The sequence below is a fragment of the Tiliqua scincoides genome, chromosome 6 (assembly GCF_035046505.1).
Source record: "Tiliqua scincoides isolate rTilSci1 chromosome 6, rTilSci1.hap2, whole genome shotgun sequence".
Lineage (NCBI taxonomy): Eukaryota > Metazoa > Chordata > Lepidosauria > Squamata > Scincidae > Tiliqua > Tiliqua scincoides.
In genome coordinates, this window is record NC_089826.1 from 83857299 (window position 1) to 83871462 (window position 14164).

General features: G+C 46.9%; 2 protein-coding genes across 3 annotated transcripts in view; one reads left to right on the forward strand and one right to left on the reverse strand.

Moving 5' to 3' along the window:
• PPP2R2C (protein phosphatase 2 regulatory subunit Bgamma) overlaps window positions 1-943 on the reverse strand; it is a 100132-nt gene extending 99189 nt beyond the window's left edge. Inside the window, exon 1 of the mRNA XM_066631839.1 lies at window positions 887-943. The gene's annotated coding sequence lies outside the window, so the exon portion shown is untranslated. The remainder of the gene's footprint in view (window positions 1-886) is intronic.
• Window positions 944-1030: 87 nt separating this feature from the next.
• Window positions 1031-14164, forward strand: part of SH3BP2 (SH3 domain binding protein 2) — a 35062-nt gene continuing 21928 nt past the window's right edge. Inside the window, exons 1-2 of one of the 2 annotated variants that reach the window (XM_066632256.1) lie at window positions 1031-1327; window positions 3780-3960. The gene's annotated coding sequence lies outside the window, so the exon portion shown is untranslated. The remainder of the gene's footprint in view (window positions 1328-3779; window positions 3961-14164) is intronic. The other variant, XM_066632257.1, reaches the window with a different exon arrangement.

Sequence of the window (14164 nt, forward strand, 5' to 3'; positions counted from 1 at the left end):
ATTCAGTCCAATCTAGTGCCTTTGTTGTGTAAACAGACAGCCCCTGCCAGAAACTAGCTGGCTGCACAGGCTACTGGAGACAGATTGCCTCTCCTTTGCATTAAGAACCTCTGATGTGTACACAGACACTCCCCTGCAGGCTATGGGAGACCAGAGCGCCTCATTAAGAGCCTTTTTGTTGCTCTTTGACCACCCTCCTATATGCTGCCCGTCATTAAGCAGAAGGTTGTTAAGCGGCACGTGCCTGGACAAGTAGAGTGGCGGGGTGGAGTGGTGAACACTCTAGCCCCCTCCATTCTCCTCTCCCCCTCTTCCTTTCTCAGTGTAGGGGAGTGCAAGAAGTGGAAGAAGCTGTGGAAGCAAGCAGGTGGAGAGAGATGATCATGTCTGAGGCAACTGTCTCAGCTGGCCTCATGGATGGGCCAACCCTAGATGGAGGCAGGCTTCACTCTCACTTCCTGGACATCTCTAAACGTAGCACTTTGCTCTTCTGGGTAGGAAGAGGCAGCAACTACTGTTGTGGAAAAGCCAAAGAACTTAAGAAGAGCCCTGCTGGACCAGGACAAAGACCCATCTGGTCCAGCTTCTTGTATCTCACAGTGGCCCACCAGATGCTTCAGGGAGCACACAAGACCACAAGAGACCTGCCCTCCCTTCCAGCTGGCCTTCTGAGGTAGCCTACTTCTCAAAGGAGGAGGTTGCACATGGCCATCGTGGCTTGTAGCCAGTGATGGCCTTTTCCTCCAGAAATCTTTCCAATCCCCTTTTAAAGGCATCTAGATGCCATCCCCGCATCCTGTGGCAAGGGGTTCCACACACCAATTCCTCCGTCGCCCAGGTCAGGCGCCATCCCCAGATCATGTGGCAAGGGGTTCCACAGACTCACCACACGCTAGGGAAAGCAGCCCTTCTTTTGGCCCGTGCTGATCCTGGGTCTTAGTGGGTGCCCCCTTAGTGGGTGGAGCAGCAGCTGCGGAGCGGGGCCGAGCGCTTTCGGTTTCGCTCTGCCGTGCAAGGGCGCCCAAGGGCTGCGGGGAAGCAGGCGGGGAAGTCCCGGGGAGGGTTCCCGGCTCCGATCCGCCTCCTGCGCCGGCGGGCAGAGGGGAAGGCGAGAGGGAGAGCCCTGCCCGGCTGCCCCAGGTCGGGAGCCCTACCGCCGCCAGCGCTCGGAAGGACCAGCAGCCCCCGAGCCCGGCGCACGGACGGGGGTGGCGCCTGCCCGCCCGCAGCCCGAGAGACGGGACGGGTCGGGTCGGGTCGCAGGAGGGAGGCGGCTCTGCCCCGCTGCGCTCCCACCCGCGGGAAGGCGCTCCAGCCATGCGCCCAGGTGAGCCTCGGGGCTGCTCAGCTCCTGTCCTTTCCTATGGAGCGGGCGGCGCCCCCCCGCCCGCGGAGGAGTCACCCCCTGGCTGCCTGGGGGGCAGGCTTGGGTTTCCGGGCTGGGTCTGCGCATCAGGAGACGTGCTGGGGCTTCCGAGCCCAAGCCTGCAGAAGTCTACTCAGAAGTAAGCCCCATTGGAGTCAATGGGGCTTACTCCCAGGCGAGTGCTTGTAGGGTAGCTGTCTAAGTCCAGTTATAGTCAACGGAGCTGACTCCCAGGTGTGGAGAGGATTGCAGCCTACTAAGGCTCTAATCCTATCCATACGTTCCTGGGAGTAAGTCCCATTGACCATAATGTTGACTATAATGGGACTTACTTCTGAGTAGAGGAATAGGATTGGACTCTAAATCAGTCCTATTACAGTCAATGGGATTTATTCCCAGGTAAGTGTGGATAGGATTGCAGCCTACTAACCCAGTCCCCTTATAGTCAATGGGACTTACTCCCAGGTAAATGTGGATAGGATTGCAGCCTATGTCTGCAATCCTATCCAAACGTTCCTGGGAGTAAGCTCCAATGACTATAATGGGACTTACTTCTGAGTAAATAGGCATAGGATTGGGCCTGGAGCTTGCCCTGTTACCTACAAGCTCTGCTCATGCAATCCACATGTGCACACCCAAGGCTGTGAGGATGGAAGTCCACTTTGCACATGCTCAGAGTATCTTCCATTTAGCACCATCTTTTGGCTGTGAGTATCAGAGTTGTCAAAAAAGACTTGGAGAGGGAGCCCCATGCTTGGCTTTCCGAGAAGTTTGGGACTTCTTGTGCTTCCCTTTTACGTGGCTGTTCCTTGGCATGATCTCTCACTGCTGAGTAAGCGCTTTGTCACCGGTGACACTTTTCCTATTGCCATAGCCCAGAGGCAGCTGGAAACTCTGGGGACTGAGTTTATTCTAAAGGGTTGCCTGAGATGCCTCTACTCTGGCTGATTATGCTGTGTTTGTATCACTTTGCCCACCAGCCGGAGTACTTTAGGTAAGGTGACGACCTACTATGGTTTTTTGCTTTTGATTTCTCTCCACCGGCTATTGCTTCCTCTCTGTATTCTTTAAAGGTTTCTGTGGCTCAGCTCCTGCTTAACTGTCATCTTAGGGCCAGCCTTGGGGCCCAGCTGGAAACACTTCTTGCAGGGCTCCAGGTTGCACAGCCAAGGTCTGTAGAGTCTTAGGAATAAATTTTTATTGCAATAGGGGAATATCTACAGTAGAATGGAAAGTCGTCAAAATATGTGTGCTTAGAAAGTGCATGTGAATGAATGGACCCAGTGGTGTAGCTGGAGGGGGTGCAAAGCACTAGGTTTTGCAGGGATGCCTCACTGTGGCATGCCAGATGTTCCTCCCCCTCCCCTTTGGAGCCATTCCAGGCAGTGGAAGCAAAGCAGTGGAGGCATTTGCCTCTGTTTTGCTCCCCCTCCCACCCGGAATGGGTCAGAGGGAGAGGAGCCCTTTGCACACCATGTAAGGCTCCCTGCAAAACTTTGCTTTGCACCCTCTCCAGCTATGCCACTGAATGGACCAAATGGATCTAAGCCTATTTGAATATAAAATATCACACATGCAAACCTACAAGTGAACAAACAAAATGTGTGGATGACCTTTGAAAAGTCAATAGTTACAAAACCATTGTAACCACTTGTTATAGTGACTGTGAAATGGTTTTTAAGAATTGAGAAGAAAATTAAAATGGTTGCGGTTCTCTATAAAACCTGCAATGTGGTGTTAAGTGTCTATTGCTGGATGTATTTGGGAAGACTAGAGTGGGTTACCCTAGTGTGGGGGTCCCTTAGGCGTGGGGCACAGTTGAGACCAATTGGTCCAAGTGACTTAAAGCCAGCCCTCCATGCCTGACTTCTCCATATTCTCTTCCTGGGCCTTTGTAATCTTGTAGTTTGTTCCTTATTCACCCTCTGTATCTACGAGGGTAGATACCCTCTGTTCTTGCATCTCTCTGTTGTTGCATCTCTCTGCATCTCGTATCTTGCATCTCTCTGTTGTTACTTTTATTGCTCATCATCTGCTTAGAACCTGATAATGTTCATGATCTCTAGTACTGTTTTTTTTTCTTTCTAAAGTGCCTCTCCAACTTTCTAGTGCTGATGCAATTGTGCCAATGGGGCTGCATCCTGTGGTTGTGTGGGGGGGCAGTCATGGAGGCCTCTTCAAGGGAAGGGAACATTTGTTCCCTTATCTATGGGCTGCATTGTGGCTGCATCGGCGCCGAAAGTGGGATAGGATTGGGCCCAATGGCAGCCTTAAGGCTGCAGTCCTGTATGCAGACTTAACTGGAAGTGAGTTCTGTTGAACTCAAGTAGACACGTTGGGATTTGCCCGGTGAGACTCCTTTGTTTCAGCCAGCCTATGTCAAATCATTTTTTATTTCCTCCTGTGTCTGCAGGTAGGACTCAGTTGGCCCATCCATGAGTCACTGAGGGAGTCAACTCGGGCAGCGGATTGGTGAGGGGCAGCCATCTCTACTCTTCTTCCTCCCACTCCCTGTATTGAAAAAGGAAGAGAGGAGTTAAGCGGAGGAGGAATGTGGAGGCAAGGACATGGATGGGCTAGAGCAGTGCTTAGCAGTAAGTATGAGGGGGTGGTCTGCCCTGGGGTAATGTGCCTGGGGGGGTGACAGTCATGCCATCTGAGCCCCTGCCAGGCAGAGGCCTATGCCTATTTAGCAGCAGATGGGCCCTCCCACCCCCACCAGACTCCAAACAGCCAGAAATGGCGGCTTCAGAAGTAATTCAGTGGTGTGCAGGATCATGTGATGACATCATTGTGTCATCACCAAACCATTTTCAAGTGCCAGGTGTTGTTCCGGGTGAGCACGGGGTGGGTGTTGCCTAGCATGGGGGGGGGGGTGACACCAACCCCAGGCCGTGCCTGCATTAGCAATGCCACTGGTGCTACTCAAACTGTTTCTCTCTCCCCCAATGTGCAGGCCCGGTTGGCATGGATGTACCAACACTGGACAGTTGGATAGAACTGGGTCTTAGCAGCCCTTTAGGAAAGCCAGCATTACTCTCCTTATATTGATGGAAGAGCTGGTGGTTCAGGCTGCAAATTTACTTGCTTAAGCTTTACCTTTTGGCTGAAGTAAAATTTAAGTTGGAGATTTTCTGGCTCTTGTTTTTGCTTCAGAATTTGATGCCTGTTTGCTCAGAATTCAGCCCATCTGCCCTTCTCTAGGCCAGTGATCTTCAACTGTTTTCATCCCATGGCACACTGACAAGGCACTAAAACTGGCACACCATCAGGTTTTTGACAATCGACAAGGCACACCACACTGCCAGTGGGGGCTCAAGTCCCCAATTGGCCCTACTAATAAATGACCTTCCACCCAATTCCTGTAGCACACCTGTGGCCCACTCACGGCACACCAGTGTGTCATAGCACAGTGGTTGAAAATGGCTGCTCTAAGCTGTGTGTTTAGGATTGCTGTTTTGGCCACGGCATCAGCTGAAGAAAGTTCCACTGGAGAATCTCCATGCCTACCAAAACCTTACCTTTGAAAAGGTGGGGGGGGGGGGGGAGAGAACCAAGGAAGGCTGGCTGGCTAGAGGCAGAAATTACTTGGTTTAACTGACATTTGACTGGATGTTATGATGCTCCTGTATAGGTTCTTGGCTGAGTGTTCACTCAATGGCAGCTTGAGTTTCACTGCAATCCTAGGTGTGCCTACTCGGAAGTAAACCTTTTTTGAGGACAGTGAGGCTTACTTCTGGCTAAGTGTGTATTGATTTGTAGTTTTTCTCTCTGCATCATCTGTGAAATGGTTCTTAGTCTCCTCTGGTTCAAGGAAAATTGCTCTACAGGCTTTCTACAGGGTGGTGGTTTAAAAGTCTTGACACAATGTCTTCAGGAATCCGTTCCTGTCAGAGGACCAAAGCAATAGATATCAACAACTTGCAATTGGGCCTCTGGACTTATTTATGTACAGCAAGTCCTCGCTTAAAGTTATCAATAAATTCTTGGAAATGTCTTCTAACAAAACCAATTTTACCGTAGGCTCGTTGATATACGTAAACAGGAGTTGTTCCTACAGCATATTTCTGGTCACAGAAATATCACCAGACTTCTAAAGACCCCAAACACTTTTAATATAAACACTGAAATAAATGTGAACTTTCCGGGTCATAGAAAACCCACGCAGGCAGGAAGAGTGTGTGCAAACTCCACACAGAAAGTGGTCCTCTCCAGGAATCAATTTTTTTTCTCATCAACTTTATAACAAAACAACTTTGAGTGAGGACTTGGTGTACTTCCTACCTTGTTTGTTTAACCTCAGTTCCCGTACCCCACTGGTTCCCAAACTATTTCGACTTCTGACTCCCTTGACCTACAGCAGCCATTTTCAACCACTGTGCCTTGGCACATTGGTGTGCCGCGAGTGGTCCACAGGTGTGCCACAGGAATTTTGGGGAAAGTTATTTATTAGTAGGGCCAATGAGGATGTGAGTCCCCCACTGGCAGTGTGGTGTGCCTTGGCAATTATCAAAAACCTGATGGTGTGCCTTGACAATTTTAGTGCCTTGTCAGTGTGCCATGAGATGAAAAAGGTTGAAAATCGCTGACCTGCAGGGACACTGGCCACATCTCCCCTTTAGGGCTTCAATCCTATACATGGTATAGGGCAGCGGGTTTTTGCAAGGATTCTGCAGCTCCCCTGGCTGGTTTTCACGGCTCTCTGGGGAGTTACTCTTAGTGCTGGTTGGGGGGAGGGGAAATATAGTCACAGTGCAGGTACCTATGTTCTTTTTCAACAACAGAGCTAATAGCAATGGGTGTATGATTTAGAGAAGGACTGGAAAGGGTTAAATACCCTTTTCCTATGCTGCTGTCTGTCCCCAGTGAAAAGTGGAGGGGGAAAAAGGGGATCTGATGCAGATCTCCAGTGTCCTGTCCCATCTGTTCTTGTACAGAGTCTTTTGGCTGTAGGTGATGTCGTGACTGGGAATGACTGGAATTCCTGGGCTTGGTTTCAGCATTGTTCTCTAAGTCAGAGGCTTCCTCAGGAAGGTATTTCCTTGACCTGGGCAGCTGGCAGTGATGGGGGTGAATCCATTTCTGCCATATCCAAACAAGGACGAATTACAAAAGACGAATTGTTCTTTTTGCTGTTGGTGCCAGTTCTGTTGTGTGTTTTGTTTGTTTGTTTGTTTTTTAAATCATGCTTAAAACTATGTGGTACTGTGATACTATATTTCACTATTGGTACCTCTGTGCATATAAAGGTGAGCCACACAACCCTGAAACACAAATATTGTCCTGTAGTTTAAAAATACATATATATTGCAAAAATCCCACAATGTTTTATCTTTTCAGGTTTACAAGTCACTTCCAACCACACTGTTTAGTTCCCTCAGCCTGCTATTTTTATTGTATTACAGTATTGGCCAGGGGACGTCCACTAAAATTGAGTGTCGGGAGAGTTAGAACAGACCAAAGAAAATATTTCTTGATCCAGAATTAATTAATCTTTGGAATTCCTTGCCACAGGACAGGGTGATGGTGTCTGGCTTAGTTGCCTTTAAAAGGGGATTGAACAGATTTCTGGAGGAAAAGTCCATCACAGGTTACAGGCCACGATGGATGTATACAGCCTTCTGGTTCAGTGATTTTTCAACCCTTTCCATCTCATGGCATACTGACAAGGTGCTAAAATCAGTTTTTTTGATGATTGAGAAGGCATACCATGCTGCTGGTGTGGGGCTCACATCTCCCAATGGCCCTACTAATAAATGCCCCTTTCCCAGACTCCCATGGCACACATTTCCCATTGGCCCTCCTAATAAATGCCCCTTCCCAACTCTTGTGGTACAGCTGCAGACCGTTCATGGCGCACCAGTGTGCCACAGCACACTGGTTGAAAATGGATGGTTGAATGCCAGATGTAAGGGACCCTGTGGCAGCAGGATCCAGGTATCTTGTGTGCTCGCTGCGGCATCTGATGGGCCACTGTGAGATGCAGGAAGCTGAACTAGATGGACCCTGGCATCTTCTTCTGTTCTTCACTGTTGGCAACCTTCAGTCTGAAAAGACTATGGTGTCGCGCTTTGAATGGTGGTTCTGGAACAGCGTCTAGTGTGGCTGAAAAGGCCAATTCGGGAGTGACAATCCCTTCCACACCGGGAGCAAGTGCAGTCTGTCCCTGGTCTGCCTCCCTGGCTATGGGCCTTCCTTCTTTGCCTCTTTGCCTCAGACTGTTGACCAAGTGTCTCTTCAAACTGGGAAAGGCCATGCTGCACAGCCTGCCTCCAAGCGGGCCGCTCAGAGGCCAGGGTTTCCCACCTGTTGAGGTCCATTCCTAAGGCCTTCAGATCCCTCTTGCAGATGTCCTTGTATCGCAGCTGTGGTCTACCTGTAGGGCACTTTCCCTGCATGAGTTCTCCATAGAGGAGATCCTTTGGCATCTGGGCATCATCCATTCTCACAACATGACCGAGCCAACGCAGGCGTCTCTGTTTCAGCAGTGCATACATGCTGGGGATTCCAGCACGTTCCAGGACTGTGTTGTTTGGAACTTTGTCCTGCCAGGTGATGCCGAGAATGCGTCGGAGGCAGCGCATGTGGAAAGCGTTCAGTTTCCTCTCCTGTTATTCACCTTCAATCTGAGAAAGTACTTTCTGATCTTCTGTTGTTTCTTCCATCGCCTTAATACTACACTGAAATATTCCTGACACTGAGTAGTACTTGAAGTCTGTTCAGAGGCTGCCTCCTGTGCAGTCCTCTCCCAACTAAGTGCACATTCGTTACTGGGAGAAAGGACTGAACTTTTGTGTTCCAGAGTCTGTATTGGATTCCTGGAGTTTTCAGTGCACTAGTGTTGACTTCTAAATAGCATTTATCTTTCAGATCACTATATTTCATGGTTTCCAAAGCCTTGTGTGTTGGCCCGGAGAGCCAGCCCCTCTCTCACTTTCAAATGCAGTAGGAGCAGATTTTTCCATTAGCAAGTACCTTGCTTTGTATACAGCCAGAATTAGCAGTCTTGTCAGTGTTTTCTAATAGTTGCACATAAATAGATGATAGTTCCGGTAACATCAAAACCAAACATAGCCTGCACTGGGTGCACCTCCCCCAGCCACTGATAGTCAATGGCTTTCTTACATTTTCATCACATGAGCTCCCAACTCTGGTCTAAAATATGCAAAAACCAGTTCCAGAAACCTGTTCCAAAAACAGGTTCACTGCTTCCATGAGAACAAGGCCAGAGGTGACTTGCCTAAGGCCACCCGGTGGGTTAATGACCGGGCTGAAATTTTTGAGCAGGTAAGTTCCTTTTGTTCTCCTGTCACACTGCAAGTGTTCAGGAGATATTTTTTATCTTTGCTGGCAGCTTGTGAAAATAAATGAAAGGGATATTTTTCTTTTGTGTTACATAAAATGCTTCTAGCTGGATTTGTTTAGTTAACTCTGAGGTTATCTGAAGTAATGGGGTGTTTTGCATTGTCGTGGATTGTCATTAAAACGATACTTTCTATATTGAACTTTAGGTACTTTATTTCTATACTGGTCTTTCTATACTGTGCTAAAACAAACAAATGTTCTGTAAGAGAAGTGAAGTCTGTGATTTCATCTCCCTCTGTGTATGTATTTAAAAACAAAAATAACTTATACAATTCTGTGTGTATGCGTGAGTGCATGTGTGTTCCCCCATGTACAGGCAAGAGAGATATGATAGTTGGTTGAAATTACCCCCTGAAAACAATTAGCCCTACTAAGACAGATTATTGGTCCAGTAGTATTAACCAGGATTTGCATGCCCTCTCAAAACTCTGGTTAAACATTAACTGTGATTAGTGTAGAATAACTTGCACAGTTTATACTGACTAGGGAAGGGAGGGGGAATTTGCATGAAATGGAGGGAAACACTCTCATTTTCATCGTAGCTAAGAGACTGGGAATATTACATTTGCCTAGACCACAGAGACTCAAACATCCTTGTAAATATCTTTTCCAGGATCCTTTGCCTGTCTTTTTGTGAATTGTTTTCTTGTATCTGTTAGAAGCATTTGTATGTCAGCCAGGATGGTGTAGTGGTTTGGGAGTCGGACTTGGATCCATGTTCAAATCCCCCTTTAACCATGAAGCTTCCTGGGTGACCTTGGGCCAATCACAATCTCTCAGCCTCACCTACCTCACAGGGTTGTGAGAATAAAAGGAGAGAAGGAACCATGTACACCACCCTGAGCTCCTTGGAGGGTGGTATAAAAAGGTGAAGAATAAAATTAAAATAAATAAAAAATTATCCTAGAGGTTTACCTTCTATTCTTGCTTCTTCCTGGTTGGTTTCCTATATGTAGCTGATGATGTAGACCAGGGGTGCCCAAACCCCGGCCCTGGGGCCACTTGCGGCCCATGAGGCCTCTCAATGCGGCCCTCAGGGAGCCCCCAGTCTCCAATGAGCCTCTGGCCCTCCAGAGATTTGTTGGAGCCCGCACTGGCCCGACGCAACTGCTCTCAGCATGAGGGCGACTGTTTGACCTTTCACATGAGCTGTGGGATGAGGGCTCCCTCCACTCCTTGCTGTTTCACGTCTGTGATGCAGTAGCGGCAGCAAAGGAAAGACCAGTCTTGCTTTGTGCAAGGCCTTTTACAGGCCTTGAGCTATTTCAAGAACTTCATTCATTCATTTAAGTGTATCTTTAATATAGTCATCTATGTAAACTTATGTACATTTATTCAAATTTTAAATGTAAATTAATTATTTTTTTCCCCAGCCCCCGACACAGTGTCAGAGAGATGATGTGGCCCTCCTGCCAAAAACTTTGGACACTCCTGATCTAGACAGAACCTGAATATACCATTGGTTTATGGTTGTATCCCATCTTTTCCAATTTCTGGGCATAATTTTAATTCTGAACCCAGGAGCTGGGTCCAAACTGGGTGATTTTCAGCTCAGTTTCATGCTGAGCAGGCCCTACACTACTCCTTGGAATAATTTTGTTTTTTTACAGCAAAAGTGTGAACAGAACATTTGTCTAGACTGGCTAATGCTGCAGTCCCATGTATACTTACCTGGGAGTCAATTCCATTGAACTGCATGGGATTTATTTCAGAGTATACATGCACTCATATTGCATGTATGCTCATATCGCCTTGAATGAATGAATGACAGACTGTATTTGGTGTTGATGTGTTACTGCAGTTGAACCTAGCATTTACCACTGTGTTTGAATACTGTCCACCTCGTTCACACGCTATGGTTTTGTTGAGTCATTTTCACTAGATTTATTTAGTAGGTCCATAAATGTCCATAAATGGCTTGGAGTTGTGTATGTGCAGGAGAAAGCCTTCTCTCATATTGGGTTCTCAAAGGGTATGATAATCGTCTTGGACAAGGGAATGGAAGAGAAGGTGCACACTGTGGTAGTCTCAGAACGTGGAGTTTCTAGACTGGATTTCAGGCTCCAGCATTCTTTGGAGAGCTAGACCAATATTTTTAGGCATGGGAGTGATACAATTCTGGTTATTGGTGCTCTGCAATTGCATCACCTTCCTTTACATAAGGTCAGATGAGTTGTGAAAGCGGACTTTAAAGGTTGTCTCCCATTTTGCAAACCAGAAAACCAGGGCTTTTCAAACTGGGATGTCGCGACGCCCCAGCCTGTGGGCCCTGGCCTCTGCCCCCATAAGGGGCGGGGGCAGCCTGGAGGGAGGGAGGAGGCAGTGGCGCGATCCCCAGGATCGCGCTGCTCAGGGGGTTACAGGGGCTTGGGAGTACTTACCCAAGCCTCCTGCAGCCTCCCCAGGGTGCGGGGAGCCCGGTGCAAACCTTTGTTAGGGCTCCCCACAGCAGTGAAAGTGGAGCGATCGCGCTCCACTTCCGCTTTAGCAGAGGCAAGACGCGATCGCTCCACTTTTACATTCACTGCTGCAGGGAGCTCTTGGGTAAGTCCTGCAGCCCCCTGAGCGGCACGATCCTGGGGATTGCGCCACTGCCTTCCACCCACCCCTGCTGCCTCCCACCCGCCCCCGCAAGAACTTACAGTGGCTCAAACTCTCCTGGAGAGTTTGAAAACCATTGCATTAAACATTACAAAAAAATGCTGGAGGCTGACAGCTAGTAGAAGATATTGCCAGATGCAGATGCACCCTTTCCATGTTCCGTAAAAGAAAACTGGTGCAAATCTAATTCATGAATTGCATGCTAAGATCAGTGATGTGTCCCTTAGCTTTTCTTATCAGGACCCACATGAGACATGCCCTCAAAGTAACTTTTTTACTGTCTTGAGACTTCCATTGAAAACCATGAAATGGGATTTGGGAGCCAGAGTCTTAAACCTGATATGCAGCCGTATTTTGACGTATGCATTGTTGAAATACTCAGGTTTAGTTGTGCTTGATGAAGATGGTTGCATATTTTCTGCTCGGTTCTCTTGAGTTAACAAAATGGTTATTCTAGCTTAAAAGGAAAAAAATGACAGCTGTTCTTGGGGAAATTTATATTTTGCTCTACGATTCATTTCCTCTGCTGTTCCATTAGCAAAAGTGCTTCTTGCCAGTTGTGGGTGTAATTAGTTACTGTACTTCAATCCATGCTTTTATTTCAATAAAGACTCCTAGCAAGAGCCCATCTCTTCCCAGTCCCTTCGAAATCATTTTTTTTCCTTGTGAAAATTGTCAGAACTGCTGTAGACATTCACAAGATATGTTTTACTGCTTCTGGAAACGTGGGCACAGAGAAACAAAAGAAAGGAAGGGAGTTCAGTACATGGAAACCAGAGCTGTGGTAGGCCCTACAGCTGTGTGACCTTGATATCACCAAAGGATCCTTTAAGAGCCCATGTGCTGTGCTGGGAAGCTGAGGAAGTGGTCCCAGCCACAGGGGAAGGGGGTGCTACAGTAATATTCTTGTTTGGCCAGGTCTTTTGGGACAGAGTCTGCAGCGGAAAGGCAATTTTGGGCTTGAGATTCTGAGTCAGCTGAGCTTTTACTGGCTGGCCACTCTTCCAATGAGCCCAATGACTGCCCAATCACTATTTCAAAATATCGAAATCCTGTCCCTTTTTAACCCAGCTGCCTTTCTTCATTGGAACAACCTGTGCAAACCATTCGGCTTGCCAGGTCTTGTTGGTTTGCTTTTTTTAAACCTGTGAATGTGCCTCTGACATGTGGGAACTAAGACCAGACATGACTTGTGGAGGGGTTTGAGGCTTGTTTATTGGCTTTTCCTGTCACAGGAAGTAGCTAAGGAGAAAAAAAAAGCAAAGAAAGCAAATTATTTCTTGCATATCTCACTCTGTGGAAGTGTCAAGGGCTAGGTTGGTTTCTTTCTTGTCCAACTTGTACGAGTTCTTCAGCTGGTGCCTCTAAAGCAATGCATGAGACGGGTGGGCTTTAGAGAAGCAAAGAGATGTTCATTTCCTCCCTGAAGGGGGCTGCGGGCCGTCTAGAGTGCCCTTCAGGAGCATAAAAGCTCACAATATCCATTGTTAATAAAGAAAAGTATGCACCAATTCAGGATTGTGACCAGGTCAGTGTGTAATTGAATGCCACAGAAATGCTATGCAAGTGCGCTGCTCTGAAAAGAGATCCTGTTTTGATTTTTCTGTGTACAACGAAAGCAAAATAAAAGGCTATATTTTAAAACAATAAAAATGGACAAGCATGGTACCTGGGCAGTTGCTTGCACCATTGAGACAGCTGACGTCTTTCAGACACATACTTGAATGGGGCTTTGAAACAAAGGAGCAGTGCTCTTGTAATTGGACATGATTAACCCTGTAATCATATGGAGGCTTGCCTTGAACTCTGAAATCTGAGGTTCTCTCTGTGGGCACAGAGAACTGGTTTTAGGAAGAGAAAGTAAATGACACTGTTTTTTGTGCTGACATTTAAAAAAATGGGCGCCCAGTTAATTGGAGTTGACAATAAGCAAATGCTCTTGCTGGAAGCAGATGCCAGCATGCAGATTGTGGAGAGGTGCCAGCTTTTGCCGCCTCTTCTGTAGCAGTTTTGATGAGAAGGAAACTTAGGTGTCTGTTCCTTCACTGTGGATTCAGAATAGTTGGATTCTAAAAGGTAAATAACGATCGGAACCTGGAACAATCAAGGCAGATAGTGTTCAGTTTAATTGAGGTCGGTACATCTTTTAACATATGTCTTCCAGAGTACTGATGGACATTGAACTGGTGTGTATATTTATGTTTTTAAACCATCCTTTCTGCTGTGTCACCATAACAGGAGATAGTCTCTATTTCCAAACATAATGAAAAAGGAAATTATTAAAACTGTTCTTCCTTAAGACTGAGGGGTAATCCATGTGTGTCAAATTGCATGGGAAGAAAATTGTTGTTTTCTTCAGAACTTTCAAAAGGACATGTTGTTATTGTTAAGAATATTTGTATAGCACTTTTCAAAAAAAAAAAGTTCAAAAAGCAGTTTACAGAGCAAATCAAATAACTAAATGTTTCCCTGTCCCCAAAGTGCTCACAATCTAAAAAATGCAGACCACCACTAGCAAATAGCTCCCAGAAAGATGCTGTGCTGGGGTTAAAAGGGACAGGAACTCTCCCCCTGCCAAATATAAGAGGAGCACCAATTCTAAAAGGGCCCTTTGCCCTGTCATGACAGACTAACCATATATAAATTTGAACGGATCATTGAATGTGTGCAGTTAATAGTCAAAAATTAATTAAACAGCAGTCTTGACAACCCCACAGGCTACATGAAGCTTTGGTGATCTAGTGGTTGTATCTGTTTTTAACCCATTTATTTCATTTTTAATATGTTGGAGATTCATGTTTCTGATCTGATATCTTGCTGCTCAAAATGTTG